The following is a 22620-nucleotide window of genomic DNA, read 5'->3' as shown; positions in this document are numbered from 1 at the left end:
CATGTGCACCTGGACACTTAGATATGGGACCCAAATTCTCCAGACAAAAGTTTCCCATTTATTTGTCGGTAGACTCACAGAGTACAAAGGTGGCCTCTTCTCCCAAGAGAATGACAGGACAGACCATGGAACTCTACCTCTGACATGTATCAACAAGCCAGAGAGTGCCAAGACAAGCGCCCAATCAAAGAGAGGGTGGGCAGGCAGGAGGGTAAGACAGTTGGCATTTGCTGAGGATGGAAAAAGAAGAGAGTGTAGTCCGAGTGAATGGAGGCCAGCAGGCAGTGAGGAGGAGGGAAGGGTGCAGGCTCCACACTGCAGCAACAGAGCCTTACGGCCTCCAGGTTCTGTGAGAGGAAAGTGTAGGGGGGCAGCAACTGCTCTTGGTGAGGTACAGCCACCCGGAGACATCGAAGAATGATAACACAGGCTGAGGAGCAGGAGTGGTTCTGGGGCTAAGTCCAAAAGAGCTGTTCCTTGTCATGTAAGCCATCTACACACATCCCGCTCTCACTGGAAGGTCCACAGGCCTGGGTGCATTTACAGGAGAGCAAAGAGGACGCTTCCCCTCCCTGAGGCCCCTTGGGACACCCAAAAAGGGGAAGTAAGCTGATCCAGCTGAGTGGCTTCCACAAAACAGTACTGCCCTGGCTGGAGTTCAGAGCTGCAGAGGTGAAGGTTTGCCTTGGGGACATCAAACAGCTAGTTGGAAAATCTGGGCAAGAAAGTTACCAGGCAGCTTATTCCTTCCAAGGAGCTGTGACATCTCCAGTCTTCAGAGGCAGAAGCCAGGGGCAGGGCCGAACCCGCAGGTGCCGAGTGTCTGTCTGTATTAATGCTGTTCTTAAACGGGAAAGCTTCATGTCACATCTGCCAGCTGAGGAAACTGAGGCCCAGAACTGTGAACTGTGAGCAGCCTTCCATAGCAGAAGGCTACACCAAAGCTCTGACATCAAATAATTAGCTGCTCTCAGGGCCTTGTTACTGCTGTGGCCTCAAATAAGTCATTTCACACCTCAGTGTCTCAGTTTTCTCACCTGGAAAATGGAAGCATTAAGGGCTTATCTGACCCCACGTCAGATTTGAATCATGCAGTGCCCATTCTCCAGAAAGTGAGGCCTGCCCCTCCTTCCTTTTGTGGTTATTTCTGACTTTCAAACTTTATGTCTATCTACAGACTTAGTCTTTCAAAAGGATAAGCTAGAAATCCCATAACAACATCACTGTGATTTATTCATAGGGAGGACGGACACATAGACACAGCACACATACACAGGGGAGGGAGAGAGAGAGGGAGGGGGAGGGAGCATGCACACAGGGTGACCCTGGTAAACTGCAGGGACTGAGACCTTTAATATTTGGCCAATGCCCACTAAAGAGATTGCAGAGTGAGGCTCATGACTGCAGAGGAAGGATGGCTCTCTTCAACCTCAGTAGCCTCTTTAGCTCCAGGGGAAGCCTAGTGGTGACCAGGCTTTCCAGGGACACCGTCCAGGCCCTGGTCCAGGGAGCAGCTGGACCTTTGCTCTGACTCCCCTCACCACCTAACCAGCTCAGGGTCTCACACACAGGAAAGGCTATGCCTCTGCTACAGAGCCACTTGGCTCAGTGGCCCTTCCCTTTTCTGGCCTGGTGGCTCTGAGAGTGACACCCTTGTCCATAGAGTGTTTCCATAACTTCAGTCATTTGCATGGTCCTCAACTGTGCTGGCTGCTTTTTATGTCCACCTGGCACAAGCAAGAGTCATCTAAGAGGAGGGAACCTCAGTTGAAAATATGCCTCCATAAGATCCAACTGTAAGGCACTTTCTTAGTGATTGATGGGGGAGGGCCCAGCCCATTGTGGGTGGGGCCATGCCTGGGCTGGTGGTCCTGGGTTCTATAAGAAAGCAGGCTGAGCAAGCCATGGGGAACAAGGCATTAAGCAGCACCCCTCCATGGCCTCTGCATCAGCCCTTGTCCTCCATGTTTCTACTCTGTTTGAGTTCCTGTCCTGGCTTCCTTCAGTGAGGAACAGCGAGTGCTGTGCATGTCTGAGCCAAAGTGTAAGCCCTTTTCTCCCCAAGTGGCCTTTGGTCATGGTGTCTCATCACAGCGACAGAAACCATAACTAAGACAGCATCTGTATACAGGCTTTGGTTTCATATCAAGGAAGCACCTCAGCTTTGTGGAGTCTGTCACAACTTAGGGAGCATGGGAGCCTTGCCAGGGGGACCTGCTCTCACCCTGGGGCAGCCCTCCTGACAATTCCTGGTCCTGACTGGCCACTCTTCATCTAGAAGCAGTTAAAACATGGCTCCAGTTTGAACCCACCCTCTCCTACTTTCAAGCTGGATCATCAAGGCAGGGCATTCTTTTTGTTTTGGTTTGGTTTTTTGAGACAGGGTTTCTCTGTGTAACCTTGGCTGCCCTGGACTCACTTTGTAAACCAGGCTGGCCTCTGCCTGCCTCTGCATCCCAAGTGCTGGGATTAAAGGCATGTACCACCATGCCTAGGGGCAGGGCATTCTTTTAACATCTCTGGGCCTGTGATGGCTCATTTATAGAGAGGGAGGAGAGGAAGTTAGTGTCTGCCCGGCTGGGTCTGGGTAAGCTCTCTATTATCTCATCCACAGAAAACACTTAGGGTTTTGCCTGGCCCAGAGCCTCACTGAGAGCCCATAAGTGTGAACAGAGGTGCTTGAAGCCAACCTGGCTCAAATTTCCACACTCACCCTGCACTGACACCAACACAGGGCAGTGTTTGAACTTGTCTACCTCCCAAATCGTCCTTTGCATGGCTGCACAGACTGTCCCTTCACCACGCCACTCGCTGAGCCAAATCCTCTTGTGGCCTTCAAATGACATTCATCCTAAGACTTGGATGTTCTTATTTGCATGCCAGGCTCTTACGGGTGCTGATCTTCCCTGTAAAACCTGTCTCTTATCTGTGCCGTTCTCCTTGTCCTGTGTGTTTCACTGCATGTCTGTAAACAAATCCACTTTGCGTGAGCCCAGGCCAGCCCAGCTCACACATACCTCTTCTGCTCAGTCCCAGGACTTCTGGTCCCTGTCAGCATCAGACTTCTGGTTCCTGTCAGCGTCAGCAGTGATGGCTCAGTTGGAGCCATGGTCTACTACTGCGTTTACCTTCTCTATCCTGCTAGTGGGACACAGTGTGTACAGATGCTGTGGGCATGGCAGACTCACTGTGCTGTGTTTGAGGGAAGGACTGTGGGGCCTGTGATTGACAGTTGCTTCACTTGGAGCCTTGAATAGAACTGCTGGTAATAAGTGAATGAATGGTAATGGGCCATCCCCAAGTGACAGGAAAGATATCTACAGGTGAGTGGGTGAGGAGGAATCAGTCGCTTAGAGGCTTTTCTTGCTCTTGTTCAATCAGTCAGAGATAGGAATACATCTCAGATTCACCTGACTCCATTTCACTGGCCTCTGCAGCCCAGGACCCAGAGGGCTATGTGGTCAAATTCTGTCTCTCAGCCTTGGGCCCTGGGGATGGACCAGGTGATAGGTGACCAGACATCCTGGCTGACACCACTGCCACCATCACCACCACCATGATCTAAGAGTAACTGGTTTCTCAGCAAACTCACTGACTCTCTCAAGACTCCCAGTTCCTCTCCACTTCCTGCTATCTTCTTAGAAAAGCCTCAATACCTCTTGCCTCCTTCCTCATCTCCATGCCTGCTGGGCTCGACCCTCCATACTGCCGTGAATGGTGTGTTTCTGCATCAAGTCTCCGGGCACTATGCTGCGTGGGTATTTCTGAAGTCATTGACCTTCCAGGAAGGTAATGGAGTGCCTCCCTCATCTGTGTCCCCCGACCCTTGGTACAGACCATGCAGGGCTTTGCATCTGTCTTCCTTCAGACGGTTGGAGCATGCAGGGCAGGAACAAATGGCAGGGTCTGCCCTACCAGAGCCTCATGCCCAGCGAGCACCACACTTGGTGTGCAGCGGGTGCTGAATGGCTAACATTGAGTCCATACCACTGTTCCCTGGCTAGCCTTCCAGTGTGCCGTCCAGCATTGCTCTATTTAGACCTCACTGTCTAGACCCAAGTACCAGGCAGGCAAACATGCTAACCTGGCAGGTGCACTGTCCACCTGAGCCAAGTGACTTCCCAGGGCGTCTGTGGTCCCTGGACTGGGGCTGAGGCTCCCAGAGTCCTATGTGGGACCCCAGGGCAGGTGGTGTCTTTGTGTTGGCCTCAAGGCCTGGGGCCTTGGAGATTGGCAGTGCCAGGGCAGGGCAAGAAATCTTAAAGGTGTTCTTCACTGGCCACCCAAGAACTTCCATGCCCCTGTTCTCCTCCCCCTCCCTGCACTGGCCACCCAAGACTGGGCCAACCAGCTTCCTTCCTTTTAAATCCTTTTAAAGGCCCACTCTGCTGGTCTCTGATCTGGCCGTGTCTCTTCATCATTCTCTAAACTTCCAGAACTATGGGACAGCACACAGGTGCAGTAGGAGACTAGGCCTAGGTCTGTCAACAACACTGTCATGTGACCGAGAACAGATCATGTCTACCTGTAGGCGTCAGTTTCCCCATGTGCCAACCCAAAGACTTGGAAAGTCTGCCTCTTAAAAACCGCTTAAGTTCCAACTGCCTGCCACATGGTAGATTTTTTTCACTGGCCAGAAAAGTCCCCCCAGTTATAGAAAAAAAAAAAAACAAGCAGAGAGGACAATGGGTTTACTCGACTCTTCCACAAAGCCAGAATAGGTTTCTAGCTCTGGGATCATAAGCCAAATCCCAGCATCCTTGAAGGACTGACTGGCCCCAGGCGTTTCTGTCCCTATCCAGCAGGGTATTGAAGCCACTTCACGTCTCCCCTGTCCTTTTGAGTTTAACAATGGAGCATGATGCTAAGTCTTCATCGATTACATGCTATTGATAGCTGGAGGCTCTGGGGGCTTGGAGGCTTGTTCCAATTACCCAGCCAGTGTTTAGGAGAAGGAGAACTTGGCCCAGGCCACTCAGGTGCTCTGGACAGGCAGGCAGAGTGCTTTAATCAACAACTGTGTTTGGGCCGGGGAGATGGCTCAGTTGGCAAGTGATTGCTGGGTAATCACAAGGATCTAAGTACGGACCCCCAGCACTCGTATAAAAGGCCAGGCATGGCAGTACACGCTTATAATCCCAGCACTGGGGAGGTGAACACAGGATTCCAGGGGCTCACTGGCAAGTCAGCCTAGCATAATAAACAAGCCTCAGGTTCCTAAGAGAGAGATTGTCTTAAAAACAAGGTGGGCAGTTTTTGAGACACAACATCCAAGGCCACTTCTGACCTCTACATATATACACATGTGTGCATGTACATGCATGTATACATATGTACACACATACACAAACACACACATATATGCACACATATGCACACACATATATACAAGCACACAAATATGCACACAGACACATATACACATACCCAGGCACATGCACACACATAAACACACATACATGCACACATATGCATCTACGCACATGTACACACGTATACAAGCACATGCACACACAGGGCAGGCTGTGAGTTGCTATATTCCCAGAAATCAGGCTCCTTCCAGGGCTAGTGCTCCCGAGTACAGGGAACACTGTGATCTGGGCTCAAGCCAGTAGAAAAGCCTTTATTGCTGAACACCTCAGCCCTTCCTGCCATCACTTTGGTCCTAAGGCAGCACAAGTAAACCCCTGGCCCACAAGGTAAGGCAATGTCAGTCTTCCTGGTCCCCAGGCTCTGCCCAAAGGATGGCTGACCACATGCAATCTGACCACCAAAGAGGGAGATGAGGGCCAAAGTCCAGACAAGAAGTAAGGGTTCCAGCCTGGTCCTTGCAGGTGTTTATGACCTTGAACTATATTGCTTTATGGTCGTACCAGTCCTGCGCTCCAAATAATACCATGCACTCCTTCACGGCGGTCCCACGCCCGCTGTGCAGTGCCCAGTCTGCACAACCGTTCTCAGCCACTGGCTTCTGACGGTCCCTCACGTAGCATTTATCCTCACTGTAATTCAATCGTTGCATAATTACTCATTCTCTCCACAGAAGAAAACAATCTCAGGGGAGGGCCAGGTCCTGTTTGTCTTGTTCCCAAGCCGTAGCCCTGCCCCCAACATGGTATTAACAGGAATAGCTGCTCAATAAATTTGAGTTGCTTCAGAAAACTCATTCAGCCGTTCACCCAGCACTGAATCAGAAAGAGAGTGGGTCCGCTCCGGGCTTACACTCATGCTCTGATCCCCGCTTTCCGGCTGCTCCTCCTGTGCCCTTGAGCAAAGCATTTCTGTTTTGGACCTCAGTTTCCATCATCTGTAAACTGGGACATGGGGCCGACTTTGTGTGCCAGATTTGCATGGCCTGGGAGTCGAATGCCTCGCTCAATTCTGCACCCATTGTCTCTAACCTTGCCTGTTACCAGACCCTGGGGTTCACGTCTCCCAGGTACCACCTAAGCCAGGGTGTAAAAGAAGTATCCAACAAGGCAGGGCCAGAAGAGTCCCAGACATCCCAAGTGCCACACGCCACTGCTGGAAGTTGAGCTACAGCCCCTGGACTTCAAAGGACATCACCTTTGAAGTTTACACAAACTCGCTGCTCTGCAGCCTTCAGGGAGGAAGGAGGCAAGGACTTGGCTAAGGCATCCCAGGCAGCCTTGTGCATGTCTAGCCTGTACATGTGCACTCACCAACATACACACACCCATGTCACAACAGGTGTCAGCCAGCAGTGGCACACAGAATAACAGGGAAAGGATAGATGACCAAGAAAGGACAGGATGGACCTGGGGAGTGGGACCAGAGGAGGGGACCTAGACTGTGTGTTTGCCGCAGCAGTACCTGCCCAGGGCTCTAAAGAGCAGCACGCTCACCAAGTGGACTTGTGCTCAAGAGTGAGATCCTAGGCAAACATCAGACCCCCAGAAAGTACGGCTTTGTCCTGGGCACAGGGAGGTCCTGTCCCTCAGCATAGTCTCACCTCCTTGTCACTTGAGTTCTTAGAGGTTTCCGGGACAAGACAGCTTAGTGGGTTGATATATGCTAACATATGACCCAAGGTTTCTGGGCATTAGGAATCCAAAATGCAGCTCACTGTACCTAAAAACAAGTTGTCAGCAGGCCTTTGGTAACTTTCTAGAATTCCCGGGGGGCGGGGGGAATGTGTTTCTTCACCTCTTAAAAGTAGTAGAACATTCCCTCCTTTCTTGGTTCACAACTCCCCTCACAGCCACCAAGGGTCAACGGAGTGTTTCACACACCCAGATGCTACCTGTAGGCTTTGGTCCTCCACATCTGAATATCACATGATAACCTATACATTTATATAATTAAAATAACAATTTCATACATGTATTTAAAGGACCTGTGTGGCTATACCAGGTTCACGTAGGTAATCCTGGATAGTCAGTGTTTCACAGCTGATTTCCAACTCAATCCCTTTCCTTCTTTGAACCAACTTACAAATCTGTGGTGTGTGATGGGGGCATCCTGTCACAGAGGGGAGCAGTCTTGACTTCCAGATAGCATGGGAGAGTCCAAGGGGAAGGCATCCCAGAATAAGCAAGCAAGAGAGTGGGTGGGTAGTGAGAGGAAGACAACAGGTATGTGTGTGTGTTCTGAGGTCCAGAGCAGAAACGGTTTGCTCAAGGGACTGAGCATGTGTGCGTGCGTGTGTGTGTGTGTGTGTGCGCGCGCACACACACACACACACACACACACACACACATACAGGGTGCAGCAGTAGCAACAACCATGGCTTCCCTGCTGTCTGCTCTGCACACATCATCCTTTCAAACCTCATTGTGTTTCCACACTGAGCTGGGCACAGACAGTTTCCACAGAGACTGCAGGAACCAGAGCAGAGCCAGAAATAACCCCAGTAAGATGAAAAAGCATCCCCTGCCCATCCCTTGCCTCCCTACTCTCTCCCTCCCCCACCCCATGGGGGAAGGTCCCACTGGAGGTCTGCTCCCAGGCTTGGGAAACAGTCCTCTGCTGCCTGGCTCCAGGGAGAGGATGAGAGAGGGCAGTGATTGGTACCCAAGGATCAGTTTGCAGGACAAAGTCTCTCCTCCCTAGCTGCATCTCCCTACCAGGTTCCAACTGCTTCTTCTCTGCCTTCTTGCTACCAGCCGCTGGTACCTGGTTCTGATCTCATGCCCAAATCTAAGGTCTGGGGATCTGGGCCAGCACCTGACACTCACAAAGAGCAGCAGCTAGGGACAGATCTTCTAGTGGGTCCCCAGCTCTGCATGTGCCCTGTGCCCATCCTTTCTTCCAGTCCTGAGAAGCTTGTCTGCAAAGCTCAGCAAACCCTTCCTCTTCCCAGGCTCTTCCTGAGAACCAGAGTCCTCATAGTAAGGCTGAGCATTCATGCAGCACTGTCCTTACTGGTCCCAGAAGCGCCGCACCCTGTTTGATTTCTGACAGCTCACACCCAGTTCCATCGAGGACACAGACGTCTGTGCCCTGAGGTGGGCTTGTGCTAAGGCATTCTGCATCAGCTTATGTAGTCCTTATCTGGGAGGACCAAGTCTGACTGGCCTTCCCCAGGCTGCAAAGCCCCGAGGCTGCAGCTACAGATCTATCCCAGGGGCCTGGGGGAGGAGACACATAGACCAACAATGATAGATGTCAATGAAACAATTTGAACTCGCTCCCTGCAAAGAAAGCCATCGGCTACTCAAGAGACCTCCAACTATGCCTCTCTGTTATATGATGGGAACTCAGCGTATGATTTTTATTTGGGTTAAAAAAAAAAAGTTAAGGGTCTGGGAGGAAGTTGCACTATTTAAAACATCAGGAGGTGGCTGACTGTAGCCAGCCTCAGCTCACACTTCTGCAAGGCAGAGGCTCAGGAACAGGGTAGACTAGCCCCCAAGGCAAGGCTTTCCTTGTGAACCCCTCATCTGTTCCTCCTCTAGGGAAACTCCATGTAGAGCCCTTTGGCCTTTGGCCTTTGGCCTTTCTTGCTTCAGCTTAGACTCCAGGGTGCTGTGACTCCTGTTAAGATACCCTCCTAAGAGCTGCACACTTGGTGTCTGTAGCTCACATACACCACGACTTTGTCTGCACTGTGAGGACATCTGTGTTGGGCAGCAGGTGCATCTGTGTATGTGAACATGACAAAACATGGGCGTGCTCTGACCAGTCATGAGCAGTGACACTGAGATCACAGGTGGCGGTGCCAGGCTCTGGGTCACTGCTCCTGGTCAATGAAAAGAGCCCTATATTTAGAATCAAAAACCTCAGGCAGAGTCCCACTTCTGCCACTCGTCACTCTGTGGCCTCGAACCGCCCACCTGACTTCTTTGAGTCTTTACTCTGGGGATAAAAATGTTTCCCGTAAGGAGAGCATACGGGTTCAAATGAGGTGACCAGTGCGCATGGTCTGAGCTGCAGAACGGAGCCTGCAGTCTGAGCCTGCCACTGTGGAGTGGAGGAACAGCCCCCCACACCATAACGCTGCTGCAGGCTGCGGATGGACCATGCTAGAAAGCACTCAGTGTGTGTTTGCTAAAATCACCCGTCAGCGAACATCTGCTGAACTGCACATGGCTACAGGAAGACATGGGCCGGAGGAAATAAGCAATTTTCTCCAAATACATTTCCTGTGAGGCCCAAATGCTGGGAAGTGGGTTGGGGCTTCTAGGATGGGTAGGATGATGCAACGATGGCTCCTTCTCCTGAACCTCTCCAGTCAGCTGGGGAGAGCCCTGGCAGGAAGGCCCCACCCTGAGGTGCTAGGTTAAAGGCAAGAAAGAGTGCTCCAGAAAAGCGGTGTCCCGGGGAGTGAGTCCAGACCCCGTTCCCTTCAGCATCTTCATGGAGACAGGAAAGAAAGAACTGAAAATATGCTCATTAAATCTGCATCTGGCACCCGGCTTGGCAGGGTTGCCAAAATTCTGTAAGACTAGAATTAAATTAGCAAATTGGAAGTCGGATGATTTTAAGCAAGCATGACGGAATTCGCCAGGACCAGGTGGAAGCTGGTGGGGGAGGGGGCCAGGAAAGCCCACATCCCCCCCCCCCGGGGGTTGGAAAGCCTGGCTGTGAACAGAAACAGAAGAGAGACAAGCCAGACATGAGCCACATGACTGACATGCACCCTGGGGATGTGGGGGTGACAGAGGGGGCCCATACTGCAAGGTGGGAGAGACAGGAGGCGTTCGCTAGACACACCCAGGAAGGGGTGACTGTATTTCCTCTTCATAACAAAGAAAGGACCCTGGGGGCTGTCTAGGTGATGGGCAGATGGGTCCTCTAGACAAGTGGCTCTATGTGGGTGACACAGCATGAGGGTGGCTGACACTGTCGCAATCGCAGCTGCATACTTACTAAGTTTGGGGAAATACTAGGTGGATCTGCAGGGGCGGGAGAAGGGACTTGGCCCAGACTCCATGGAGGAAAAAGATGTGAAAGATGTTCATGGGGACACTTACAAGGTGCCAGGTACCGTGTTTGATACCCACCATGGATTATTTCATCGACTCAATACACCAATTCTTTACCTCAGACTTTACCTCAGAGATCTTTTCCCAGTCCTTTTTTTTTTTTTAATTGTCTTTGCTTAAAATATACATGTTCCTGGGCACAGTGGTACATGCCTCCAGTTCCAGCACGTGAGAAGTGAAGACAGAAGGACTAGGAATTCAGGGATATCCTTGGCTACATAGGGATATAGAAGGCAGCCTGAGCTGCATTAGACCCTGACTCAAAACAAAACACAACAACAACAACAACAACAAAACACATGTACACGTCAGGCATAGTGACTCTCAAATAATGCCAGAATTTTGGGGGCAGAGGCAAGAGGATTACCAGGATTTAAGGTCAGCCTAGGCTACAGAGTGTATGGAGTAAGATTATGTACACCCCCTCTACACACACACACACACACACACACACACACACACACACACACACGAGACAGAGAGACACACACAGAGACCGACAGACTGACAGACACAGACACACACACAGAGAGACAGAGAGACAGAGACAGAGAGACAGAGAAAGAGAGAGACAGAGAGACAGAGAGAGAGAGAGAGAGAGAGAAACAGAGAGAGGGAGAGAAACAGAGAGAGGGAGAGAGCGAGAAACAGAGAGAGAGAGAGAGAGAGAGAGAGAGAGAGAGAGAGAGAGAGAGAGAGAAACAGAGAGATATGTATGAGGTAGACAAGTCTCTCTTCCACCTTCCGAAATCCTACTCTACTCATGGCTGACGGGGTATCATCTGAGGCAGATTCTATGAACACAGAAACTATTCTACATATGAACGTATGCAGGGCCATGCTTAGCCAGCACTAACCTGAACATCTTCTGGGTTAGCGTGGGACTGAGCCAAACACACCACGTGGAAGCCACCTGCCGGTGAGGAGTATGCCCTGACTGTCCCCACCACAATGGCTCCCTAGGCACAAATCTTTCTTTATAACAGACACTAGACATTCAACGCCACTCTGTTTGAGTCCTGCCTCAGCCAGGCATGGAGGGCCTTGTCAGTTCTCTGACACACAATATGCTACAGGAAAGGCCCTTCCTTGCACATGGGTCTCTCTGGAGCTGGGATCAGCCTGTTTAAGCAAGTATGCCCACTTAAAGCTTTCATTCATGATGATTGAGCCTTTCAAGTCTTGTAGGCCCTTGCAAGAATTTGATATCTATATTTTATCACACTTTTTTGACCAGTTTTAGGCAAAATAATCCTATTTTAACTCATCGACCCTTGGGCTTAATAGTTGAAGTATCCATCATGTGTTTATGGCCATTTTCACCTTGCAAGCTGTCTGCTTATTTTCACACATTAAAAAAAAAATGTTTGGCACGTGGCTGCTGTTTTACTTTGTTAATGGAATTTTTCTCACGTGTGATAACTGTAAGCTTGCCACTTCCTGTGCACTAGGCACTGTTCTAGGATCCCCACCAAAGTCATAGCATGGAACTGGGGTCCTGTCAAGTGGTAGCATAGTCCTTGTCTATGGCCAAGAAAATGCAGGTTCAAAGACTCTGGTCCAAGGTCAGGCATGGTTAGATGAAGGGCAGGGCTGAGTCTGAGGGACAAGTTGAGCCCATCCTTCCATCTGCAAATTAGTGGGTTCTTGAGCCTTCCCACAGCCCCTGTAACCTAACCCATAAAGAAAGTCCCCCCAAAAATCCCCCTTTCTGTTATTTATCGCTTCCTCTATTGAATACCATCTTTAAAAGGATGTAGTTCTCATCCGCCAGGTAAGGAGGCTGAGCTTGAACTACACAGGGAGAGTGCAAAGGTCCTTATAGCATAGGACTTCTCAGTGTGCATATAACAAGGCCCCTGCCCCTTCCTGGGACACTGACATGCCTGGGGACCTGCTGGAGGAAGTGGGCAGGCTTGGGAATAAGAGCCAGACTGCCTGGGCAAGATTAGGACCAGCCCATGGGGTGAAGCCATGCCCAACGAGATGCCGTCATCAAATCAAAGGCATTCTCAAGGTGCACACTGGGTGGTGGAGACCCGGCTCTTAAGTGCGGCAGACACTTGTGTGCTTGTGTGTGTCCAAGTACCAGGAGAGTACCTGTGCAAAGCCACCCTCCACAAAGCTGTTTCTGGTGCTTATTGACAGTGTTGCAGTGATGTGGGGTTTTTTTGTTATGTTTTTGTTTTGCGGGGGTGGGGTGGGTTGGCTTTTTTTTTTCTTTTTCCTTTTCTTTTCTTTTCTTTTTTTTTTTTTAAACAGCAGCATCACATGTGGATTTTTGGGTCACAGACCAGATACTAATTTGCTCTGTGGACCAAGCCATGCTCACTGCAATGACTGTGCACCATATATAGTCCTCACACTTCCCAGAGGCAGAGAACACACACACACACACACACACACACACACACACACACACACACACACACACACACACACACAGTGTTTGCATGCCATTTGCCACTTTTCTTCCGAGAAAAAAAGAAATTACATTAACAAAATCAGAAAAATGTGAGAAACTGACAAGCTGAACTGAACAGGCAGAAACAAGTTTTAAAGCTACTGTATGTTCACGTTACACTTTTAGCTTTGACCTTGGATGACTTCAGGATTTCCCAAAATGCATCTCTGCAAAACTCCACTCTGCCTTCTTATATGCTTACATCATGTATGTGCACATGTACACACATATACCTTTTCTGACCAGTCAGTCTTGGAAAGCTGCGCATGACAGCCACTCCTGCACACACACTGCCACACTCACAATGCTTACACACACCCTTTGACTGATTTTCAGTAAGCGACCTGCAGCTTATGCACACTGAGAAGTCCTGTGGTACAAGGACCTTTACGTTTTCCCAAAAGTGCTCAGCTATAGAGGGTTTTTATTTCCTACCCACACATATACATCCTGAGGCGATGCTTTACAAACCTACCATTTCACAGGATTGATGAAAACAACGCTGGCCTAGCATGCACACAGTCCTGGGTTTGGTCCCTAGTGCCTACCTAATAAACTAGGCATGGTGGTACATAGCTACAATCCCAACACTCAGGAGGTAGAAGCAGGAGGACCAGAAGTTCAAGGTCATTCTTGGCCAAATAGTGAGTTTAAGGCTGGCCAGAGCTACACGAGACACTAACTTAAAACCAACATCAGCAACAAACCAAAGAGCCCATCTTGGCATGGGTAGCCTCCCCTTTTAAACTCTAAATATCATCTAGGAGAGGATGCAGGTGGCTTCCTGCACACCAGGCATCACATGCCTCACCAATAAGTTCGAAGCCAGACCCAGTGGCTCATCCTCCCTTCCTGTCGCCTGCGGATCCAGATGTAGAGCTCTCAGCTCCTTCTCCAGCACCATGTCTGCCTGCACGCCACCATCCTTCCTGCCATGATGACAACGGACTAAACCTCTGAACCTGTAAGCAAGCTCCAATGAAATGCTTTCTGTTATAAGAGTTGCTGTGGCCACGGTGTCTCTTCACAGCAATAGAAACCTTAACTAAGACGAGCTGTTTGGACCAGCAGTTAGGGAGAGCTGGCAATGGCTCTGGGCTCAGTGATTTTCAGCAGGTGAGTCCCCCCAAGTCACCTGTTTTGTGGGTGGCAAATCAGGCCCCAGCCTTGGCACTGCTACAACCCAGTCTCTTTCTTCCATTCCATGGAAAGCCCTCTCAAGGTCCAAGTGTTTTCCAGCACCAAAGCGAACTAGATCACCTGCTCCCACCTTCTCTCTCTGTTTTGAGCTTCCCTCCACTTCCCTGTCAGCCACTGCAGCTTGGTCGCCGGCACAGCTGGGCCGGCCGTAACACCCCACATCCACAGCTGGTCACAGCAGCCGGGAAACAAGCCGGTGAGCTGCCACCAGGTGTACAGGGCAGACTCAGGACAACTGGAAAAGTAGATGACATGGTGAACTGGACAGTCACTGGAGCCACTTCCCAGGAGGAACCTCAGTGTTCCTCTACCACTGTGGTCCAGGCACTGGGAAGTCACTGTGTTTCTCTCTGTGCTGGGGTGGCCAGCAAAGCCAAAGAGTCCAATACTTCAGGGTCTCTCGTGGCTTCCCTAAGTAACTCTGAAAGGCCAGGTGGTGGGAATGTGTGTGGATTCAGACAATCACCTGGCCGTTCATCCATCTTCCTTCCACTGTGCATTGTGTATGTGTGTCTGTGCATTGTGTATGTGTGTACTATTTTTGCATGAGTATGAGACCGCCTAGGAACAGGTGCCTACACAGGAGTGCATGTGTGTATTGAGGCCAGCTTGACGCCGGACATCTTCCACTGTCCTCTGTGTACTTCGTTGAGATCTCTTGCCGAACCCTGGGTTCACCCTTTTGATTGATCTAGTTAGCCAGCTTGTTCTTGGGGATCCCCCATCTCTGCCACCCAGGTTCTGGCATTACAGACAGCCCCCCTGACACCCGCATCCAGACTCTGATCCTCACCCGTGTGCAATAAGGCCTTCATGCATTGAGCTCTCTCTCCCCATTCAGTCACGTATATAAGTCAGCTTTTCACTGGAGAAATTTGCGATTATTTGGAAGCGACCTCAATATTCCCCGCCCAGTTTCCTTCGGAGCTCACACCTTACATAACACGATGTGCTTGTCAAAATGAAGACACTGACGTTGGGGTGTGAGTAGTGGCTGAGCTGCAGATTGTATCTCACAGTTTCCCACCAATGCCCCATTTCTGCCTCAAGGTCCAATCTAAGGCATCACTAAGCATTTAGTCATCATGTGGCTTTGTCTCCGGGCTTAGTGCTGCTTTTAAGAAATCGGCACCACTGCCTGTTAAAATCAGGGTGGCATGAGGTGGATGTGAAGGTGGGGTTCCAGCCACCCTGCGGGGAGCAACATCCCACGGGCAGTAAGTTCTGTCTTGGGGTCCACTCTGCTTTTCACCGTGACCTGGCCCTGAGCTCATCAGGTCTCAGCCTCTATGTCCACAGGGTAAGCCAGGAGTTCTCTGCCTTGCTGGAGGCCTGAAGGGGACAGCCAACATGGACAGCCTTACAACTCAGCTCGGCAGCTCCTGGATTGTGATCACCAATGCTACTGTAATGGTTGTCAGGAACATACTCCATAACCTACTTCCAAAGCAGGACAGGCCATAGTCTGCATTGTCTTCTGGAGCTATCCCTGTCAGCTCGATCCAAGATATACCACAGGTCTCTGTGTACCCGACAGAAAAGGGGGTGCCCCTGGAATTAGCCTGTCCAGGTGTATGCTTCTGTGGGTCTAGACTCACACGTTGCCCCCTCCCTGCAGCCTTCCCTGGCCTCCCACACGCAAAAGCCTGGCAACACCCGCCCTTGGCATCCTCCTTCATGCTTGCTGTGTTTTGCTCTGAGCCACTTACCCTACATGACCTGTTAAATCACACCTGATAAGTCCCAGGAGAGCACAGAGGGTTACCTGTGTCTAGGACAGCACTGAGCAGACAGAGGACCTCAGATGATGGGTGGCTCAGTTTGAGTTGACAACCCCCAGCCTCCAGCCTCCTGGTTGGTCACCTGAACACAGGGCTCCTTCCTCTAACCATACTGTTTGAGTTCATGAAAAACAAACAAACAACAAACAAACAAGCTGTTTTGGAATCTGGGGCTTTTTGTAGTTTCCTTAAGAAAGATAATAATTCTATGACATTACTACCCCTTTGCCAGTCTCTGTAGCTCTGCCAATTACGGACCACAGTGTCTTCTTCATCTAGGGCCATCTCACCAGTCCAGTGAGTCTAAGAAGGAGCTGGGAAAACTCCCAACAGCCCATCCTCTCCTTCATGGGAGTCCCTCCTTGGAGCACATCAGCTTCAAAAGCCACAGACTGCTCAGGCAGAAGGAACTGGCTGGGGGTAGGGGTCAGTGGTGAGGGGCTGCAGATGAGGGCACTGAGCTTCAGAGAGGGAAGGGAGATGCCAAAGGCACACAGCAGCATCATGGCAAGTCTACCAACAGCCCAGGATGCCCTGCTCTGCAGCCTGGCTCTGACTTCTCCACATCTGGAACCTTCCAGAAAAGGGTGCAGATGTGAGAAATGACCTGAGTGTTGGAAGTAATGACTTTCAACATCCGAAGTTCTGTCCTGGGTGTCTGGAAGACTCCAAATGCTTCCTAGGAAACCTACTCGTGGCTTCACAAAGAACATCATGCTTCAGAACGCTAGAGACCTTCCAGCGTCACAGTCCCCACCGAGGCAGCAATAACTCGGACCAGCCCTAGAGTTTTTCCAAGTTCATCTTTTGCTTATGCCCCCGAGCTCCAATCTGATAGTCTACCTACATCTGACCAGCCTGGGGGTACTTGAACTTTGTTGGCAATGGATGAAGATTACTTGCTTGGAACAGCAGCCTGTAGGGGTGCAGGGCTCCGAGCTAGGCAGAATGCAAAGCAAGAGAGGTGGCCAAGAACCAGCACATTGCATGGCCACTTCACCCAGCCTTGCCAGTGCTCCACAATCAGGTGTCACAAGCACAGTTTAAGGAAATAAAAGGAAACAGCTCCTGAACACACAGACATTGCCCAAGTGAGTAGCAGAGCTGGCCTCACGGTGTCACACCTCCAGGTAGGTAACCCCCCATCCTGGACAGTGCCAGAGAAGGTGGAGCCCTGTGAGTGAAGTCACCTGTGAGAACCCATTCTAGAGATGAGTAAGTTGGGACCTGAAGAAGAATAGTGCCTTGTCTGGGGCCATGGGAGGCATGGATCTCCTCAACTTGAGTTCCTAGAGAATACAGGATTTCTCTTAGAACCTGGCCCAGATCTGAGCCCACAGAAGATCTCAACACACCTGGTAATAAGCTGTGAGAGTGTCCCAAGCCAGGTGTGTACCCACCCACTTTCTGGCCCAAGGCTGATGTTGACCAGCACAAACCTAAACTCAACGTGGACCTACCAGACTCCCTTCACTCCCTGAGCCGCTGATGGGCATCAAGCAAGGGGAGTGATGCAGGGGCTCTGACTGGCTTTGGCCCTCAACATGTACCAGAGGCAGAGCTACGTGAGGGGAATGGGGGGTGGTGAAGAAGACAGAAGAGCTGATGGGTCTCTCACCCCAAGACTAGGATCCTGTTATGAAATGGACCCTCCTCCAGAGGCTGCCATTTAGAGCAAGCCCTCTTGAAGCAGCTAAAGACAAAGATTTCAGGGGTTTGAGTAGCAATCACTAAGACTTCACGACAACGGTGGGGACATCGTGGTTCACTGTCTCAGCGCTTAGTGACATATCTAATGTTGGGGGAGGGGAGCCCACTGGAATCCACATGATGGTCACGGTTGGATTTCATTGGCAACTTGACCCGCTTTGGGATCACCTGGGAGACACACCTGTGGGTGTGTGGGTGTTTCCATTGCTTGAGGAAAAAAGACTTGAGGATTGCTTGAGGAGAAAAGACCCACCCTGAATGTGGGGGATACCATCCCCTGGGCTGAGTCCCCAGCCTGAATGAAAAGGAGAAAGGGAAATTAAGCCGAACTTCAGCAGTCATCCCCCGCTCTGTAGCCTGGTCTGATGTAAGCCAGCTCCTGCCTGTCCCCGTTGTAATCGTATACCCAAGTAAACCCTTCCCTTTCATGTAGCCTCTCTTGTGTATTTGGTACAGCAGTGATGATGCCCCACCCTGCAGCTCAGGGTGAGCATGCTGTCCTAAAGAACCAGAAGCCAAGGCTCAAGAGAGGGAACGGCACATGGTCAAGGTCCCTGGTGAGGATGCAGGAGGTACATACTTGGGTCTGTGCGACTCCACAGCTTGTATGCTACCATTCGGCTGCTGCAAGGTGGGGATAAGTGTGCTGAAGCCACAGCCAGGGCTGAGGGGAGTCAGGGAGCAGATAGAAAGTACATCTCTGTTCTGAGCTGGCTGCGCACTGTAAGCAAATTAACTCAACAGGACACGTATGAAAAGCCTACTGGGTGCTAGCGAGATGGCTCAGTGGGCAAAGTTGCCAAGCCTAAGGGCCTGAGTTTGATCCGCAGGACCTACATGGTAGAAGGAGAGAACCGAGTTCCTGCAAATTGTCTCCCGACATGCACACATACATGGTAAATATATTTTATTAAAGTGTCACTGAAAGTCCTACAATAGGCAGGCTGGGGTCACAGAAATAGATAGGAAAGTCACAATCCTGCTTAACTCTGACTTCCTTGCCTGGACGATAAAGGACCAGCAGTTGCTAAAGTGCCTACTCTGTGCCAGGCCCTTGACATGTGGCGTGAGTTCTCCCATCACCCCATCAAGAGCCTCGGGAGTTCAGTTCTCAAGAAATGGCTTTGCAACTGAAGAAACAGAGGCACAAGCCCATGGGGGGTGGCCTGGGTAAGCCTGTAGCAGCGACAGTGTGTGGCAATGTCCAAGCCATCCCTCCAAGCCCTCCCTCTTTGGCAGCTCAGCCCACAGAGCGCAGGGGATAATAGGAAGAGAGTGCTCTGCAGCCGATGGAGAGCCGCGCAGATGCGTGACATCATGGTTATTAATAATGGAAGCAGCACAACCAATCCACCATCCAGATGGACCACCTGAACTGCCTCTAATCGCCTGCACACAGATCACAGGACTCCGCAGTGGGGTGGCAGGGAGGCACCCCAGGAGTGCCACCCTCTTGGCATGACTAGGGTAGGGGTGGGCCAGATAAAAGGGCCAATCCTCTGAAAGAGCAGAGGCAGCCTGGTCTCCAAGCACGAGATGCTTGCAGTTTGGCCTCTGTGACAGAGCCAAGATGGTAATTAGACCTTAAATGGAGCAGAAGGCTCCCCTAGAGGATGCTGGCCAGGAGTCCATGGGCAGTGGTTAGCTGCCTGTGTCCTCTTGGTGTCCCTTAATCTGGCCCCCTGTAGCTTAAGGAACTTAACCTGTTGTTCCTATGTCTGGCATTTTTTGTTTGTTTGTTTGTTTGTTTTTTCTCCCACTTCCACTGTTCAGGACCCAGGACCAGGGTCAAGTCTGAGCATTCCTGGAGCCCCAAGTCCCACGTCTGCACATCCTCCCTTCTGCCCCCAATGCATCCTGTCCCTCGGCTGCCTTTCTCTCTATTTGGGCATCTGAGCCAGGTAGCTTGATCTTGCCCTTCTGATGCCACCCTCTTCCTTCCCACCAAAGAGCAGGCTCCTGAAGCAGAGGAGAGTGGACAGCTTTCACAGCTGGAATCCCTAGATGGCCGCCTAAGACCCACCACAGCTGGGGATCATCTAGGGATCCCCACTCAGTGCATCCCCTAGGATGCTGGTCTGGGTCACAGCCATCCTTGCCACCAGGGGCACTCACGGACTCTCTTCTGCTAAGTGGTGGCGTCTTGCTATGTTTTGACAGTTGATTAAGACTAACAGAGTACTCGCCCCAGAGCTGCAATATCCCTTTCCATGTGACCAAATCGCAGTGAAACAACGTGAGCAAATAGGGCAGGACATGAAGGAAAGTAGGAGACCCTGAGAACACTGGGCATTGGCTCAGCCCCAAGAGGGTTCCCCAGTCACTCAGGATGCATCTTGGGGAGCAGATGCAGGCATTCCACCAACTCTGGGGGCATGGGGGCAAGGGAGTTTTCTGATGAGTGACTCTTGGCCACAGGCTGGAGCACAACAGGATGGATGTGTGTGTGTGTGTGTGAGAGAGAGGGGGGGGGATGTGGGTGTAGAAGCAGATGTGAGTGTGAACAAATGTACAGTGTGAAGTGTGTAGGAGCGAGTGTGAGCATGTGTGGATGAGGGCACAGGATCATGTTGCGGGGGAGATAATCCATATCTACAGGGGGTCTATGTATAGAAGTGGGCTTTTCAATATAAAGCAGTACATAGGTGTGTGTGTGTGTGTGTGTGTGTGTGTGTGTGTGTGTGTGTGTGTAAGAGACTGGTCATCATGGAGCTCACTGTCTCCTCCCCCACTGCAGCTTGTGAAACTGCTTGAACTTTACATGGGGGAGTCCCAGAAACAAATACTGCATGGTAGGCACCCAGTCCACAGTTCATGCAGTAACCAATCATGTAAAGCCATGTGTTTCCCAGTGTGCTCTCTAGGTGCCCACATAAGGCAGCAAGGATGGTTCCAGAAGAGAATTTCCTCACCTCTGCATGCAGGTCAGTTACGTGGGAGCACTGGATGGGACCCTGGGTCCTGGTCCCCATCCTCAGTGTTTTGACAGTTGGTTAACTGTCTCTGGGAACTGCTCAATGGATCTGGTCGCTACTGGGTGATCTCAGGCCACTGTTTGGCTAGCCACTTGTGGCTCTGAGCTCCTGGCCATCCCACATCCAGGAGGGCAATTAGAACTTATCTGTCAGTCCATTTGCAAGTGCCCAGCACCACATCGGCTCTACAAGAATATCATGAAGCTGTTTCGCTCCAGAGCAAGCCTGTGTCACTTGAAAAGGGTCCACAGCAAACAAGAAAAAAAAAATGCTGGATTTGACAGAGTTAAACAGGATCTTACACTGCAAGACTTTTCAGAGCCTTTAATTTGCCAATATGTATTGATTGGCCAGATGGGTAATAAGAGCATGTGGAAACTTCCAGACTTACTTAAACAGGGGAACCTTGACTTGAGGAACAGCCTTCAGAGCTAACGTTCTACGGAACGCTCTGGGAAATGTGCTAGCCGGCACAAAGGACACTTGTTAACGCCTGCTTCGGTGCAGATGATGGGGCAGAATGGTGTCTAGGTCACAGAGCAGAGCCCTGACAAATGCCTGGCCAGAAATCACTCCAAACACTGGAGCCACCATGTGCACAAAACTTCACAGTTACAAAACAATTTCACTTACAAGCCCTCCGTTCTCCCTGGGGTACACTCTTCTCCGTTTTCCAGGTGGTAAGAGCACAAATTAATGAAGTTCAGACCAATCTGATCTGGCTGAGCCACTGCTATGGGCCGGATGCTTGACTCTACCTGTTTTCCTCTGTGGTCTTCATCAAACCATCCATGAACACATTATTAGGCTTTTATAGATGAGCAATTGCCGAACTCAAGGCCGATGCCACCGCACCTGTTCTGCAGCCACCACCAGTCCTGCCCCCAAGTCCAAGCACCCTGCACATGCCAAGGGGGAGGTGGGGGGCTCTCAGAAACGCCCATGGAGCAGGGCTCTAGAAACACCAGTCTGTGAGGCCCTTGCCAATGGCAACACTTTCCCTACCACTGCAGGTATGGACCCCTAGGTATCACCGCCCTTACTCCAACCCAGGTGCAATTCTGCCAAGGGTAAGGAAGAACCAATGCAAGGCTACTTTCACTCTCTTAACAGTGAGCGCGCAATGAGCAAAGGCTGTGGGCTCTGACAGTCTGAAACTGAGGAGGCCTCCAGGGGAAACGTGGCCAGAACAACCAAACCCATTGAGCAGTTCCCAGAGGTGTGCGGACCCTGCGGTGTGTCCCTGCGAAGGATCAGCGCAGGACCCCGGAGGCTGCGCACCCGAGGGCAAATGGGGGCTGCGCAAGGCGGCGGTGTGCGGACGCGGGAACGCTCGTCACCCTAGGATGATGACAGAAGTAGCGTTGGGGAATCGCGAGCGCAGAGCGCGTGCACCAGCGCAGAGCCCAGGCGGCTCTCACCCAAGGGTTCTGGGAAGCTGGGACCGCCGCGCCCACCCGCCGATGTCGCGTGCCTGCGGGGCGCTGGGCGCTCTGTGCTTACCTGCGGCCGGCTGGGCTCTGCGCCTTCCGCTAGCTGCGCTGGACTGCGCCGCGCCGGGCTAGCTGCGCTGAGCTGCGCCGGGCTGCGCGCCCGGCCTCCGGCGGCTCGGCAGCGCCCGCGCGCTCGGCTCCGCCCGGCTCGGCTCCGCCCGGCGGTGCCCTGGGCGCTCGCTGGCGGCCCACGCGGCGCGGGGTGGGCGCGGGGCGGGCGCGGCTCCGGGCCGCCCCGCGGCCGCTGGGAAGCTCCTTATTTGGGCAGTGATGTCAGGGGAAGTCGCAGGGGCCGGACCACCCACTTCTTTCCATTCTCTCCCCAGAGTTTCCTGTTGCCAAGCCCGGGGACCCCACTGTCTGCCTGGGACCAGCAAAGCCCGGCCACCAGCTGGGTCCGGGATGCCCAGGCAGCCGGGGTCATGGAACAGCCTGGCGCAGCGCGTGGCAGCCGGGGCAGGGGCTCTGCGGCTGGGGAATCCCCGGCTCCAGCAGCGGCTGGGAGGGTCTGCGGGGCCGCCTCCACTGTGACAGGCTGTGTCACTGTGG

The 22620-nt window shown here is 51.7% G+C and overlaps 1 protein-coding gene across 6 annotated transcripts in view; it reads right to left on the bottom strand.

Moving 5' to 3' along the window:
- Window positions 1-22620, bottom strand: part of HIVEP3 (HIVEP zinc finger 3) — a 404246-nt gene that overhangs the window by 80613 nt on the left and 301013 nt on the right. The window contains exon 1 of one of the 6 annotated variants that reach the window (XM_084785079.1): window positions 22082-22203. The exons of 4 other annotated variants lie outside the window; for them this stretch is intronic. The gene's annotated coding sequence lies outside the window, so the exon portion shown is untranslated. Of the gene's footprint in view, window positions 1-22081; window positions 22204-22620 lie in introns of those variants that run through there. One more of the 6 variants, XM_084785080.1, reaches the window with a different exon arrangement.

Source organism: Acomys minous (genome assembly GCF_964271855.1).
Source record: "Acomys minous genome assembly, chromosome: 6".
Taxonomy (NCBI): domain Eukaryota; kingdom Metazoa; phylum Chordata; class Mammalia; order Rodentia; family Muridae; genus Acomys; species Acomys minous.
Note: the sequence above shows the minus strand (reverse complement) of the source record. Positions and strands in the feature narration are given on the sequence as shown.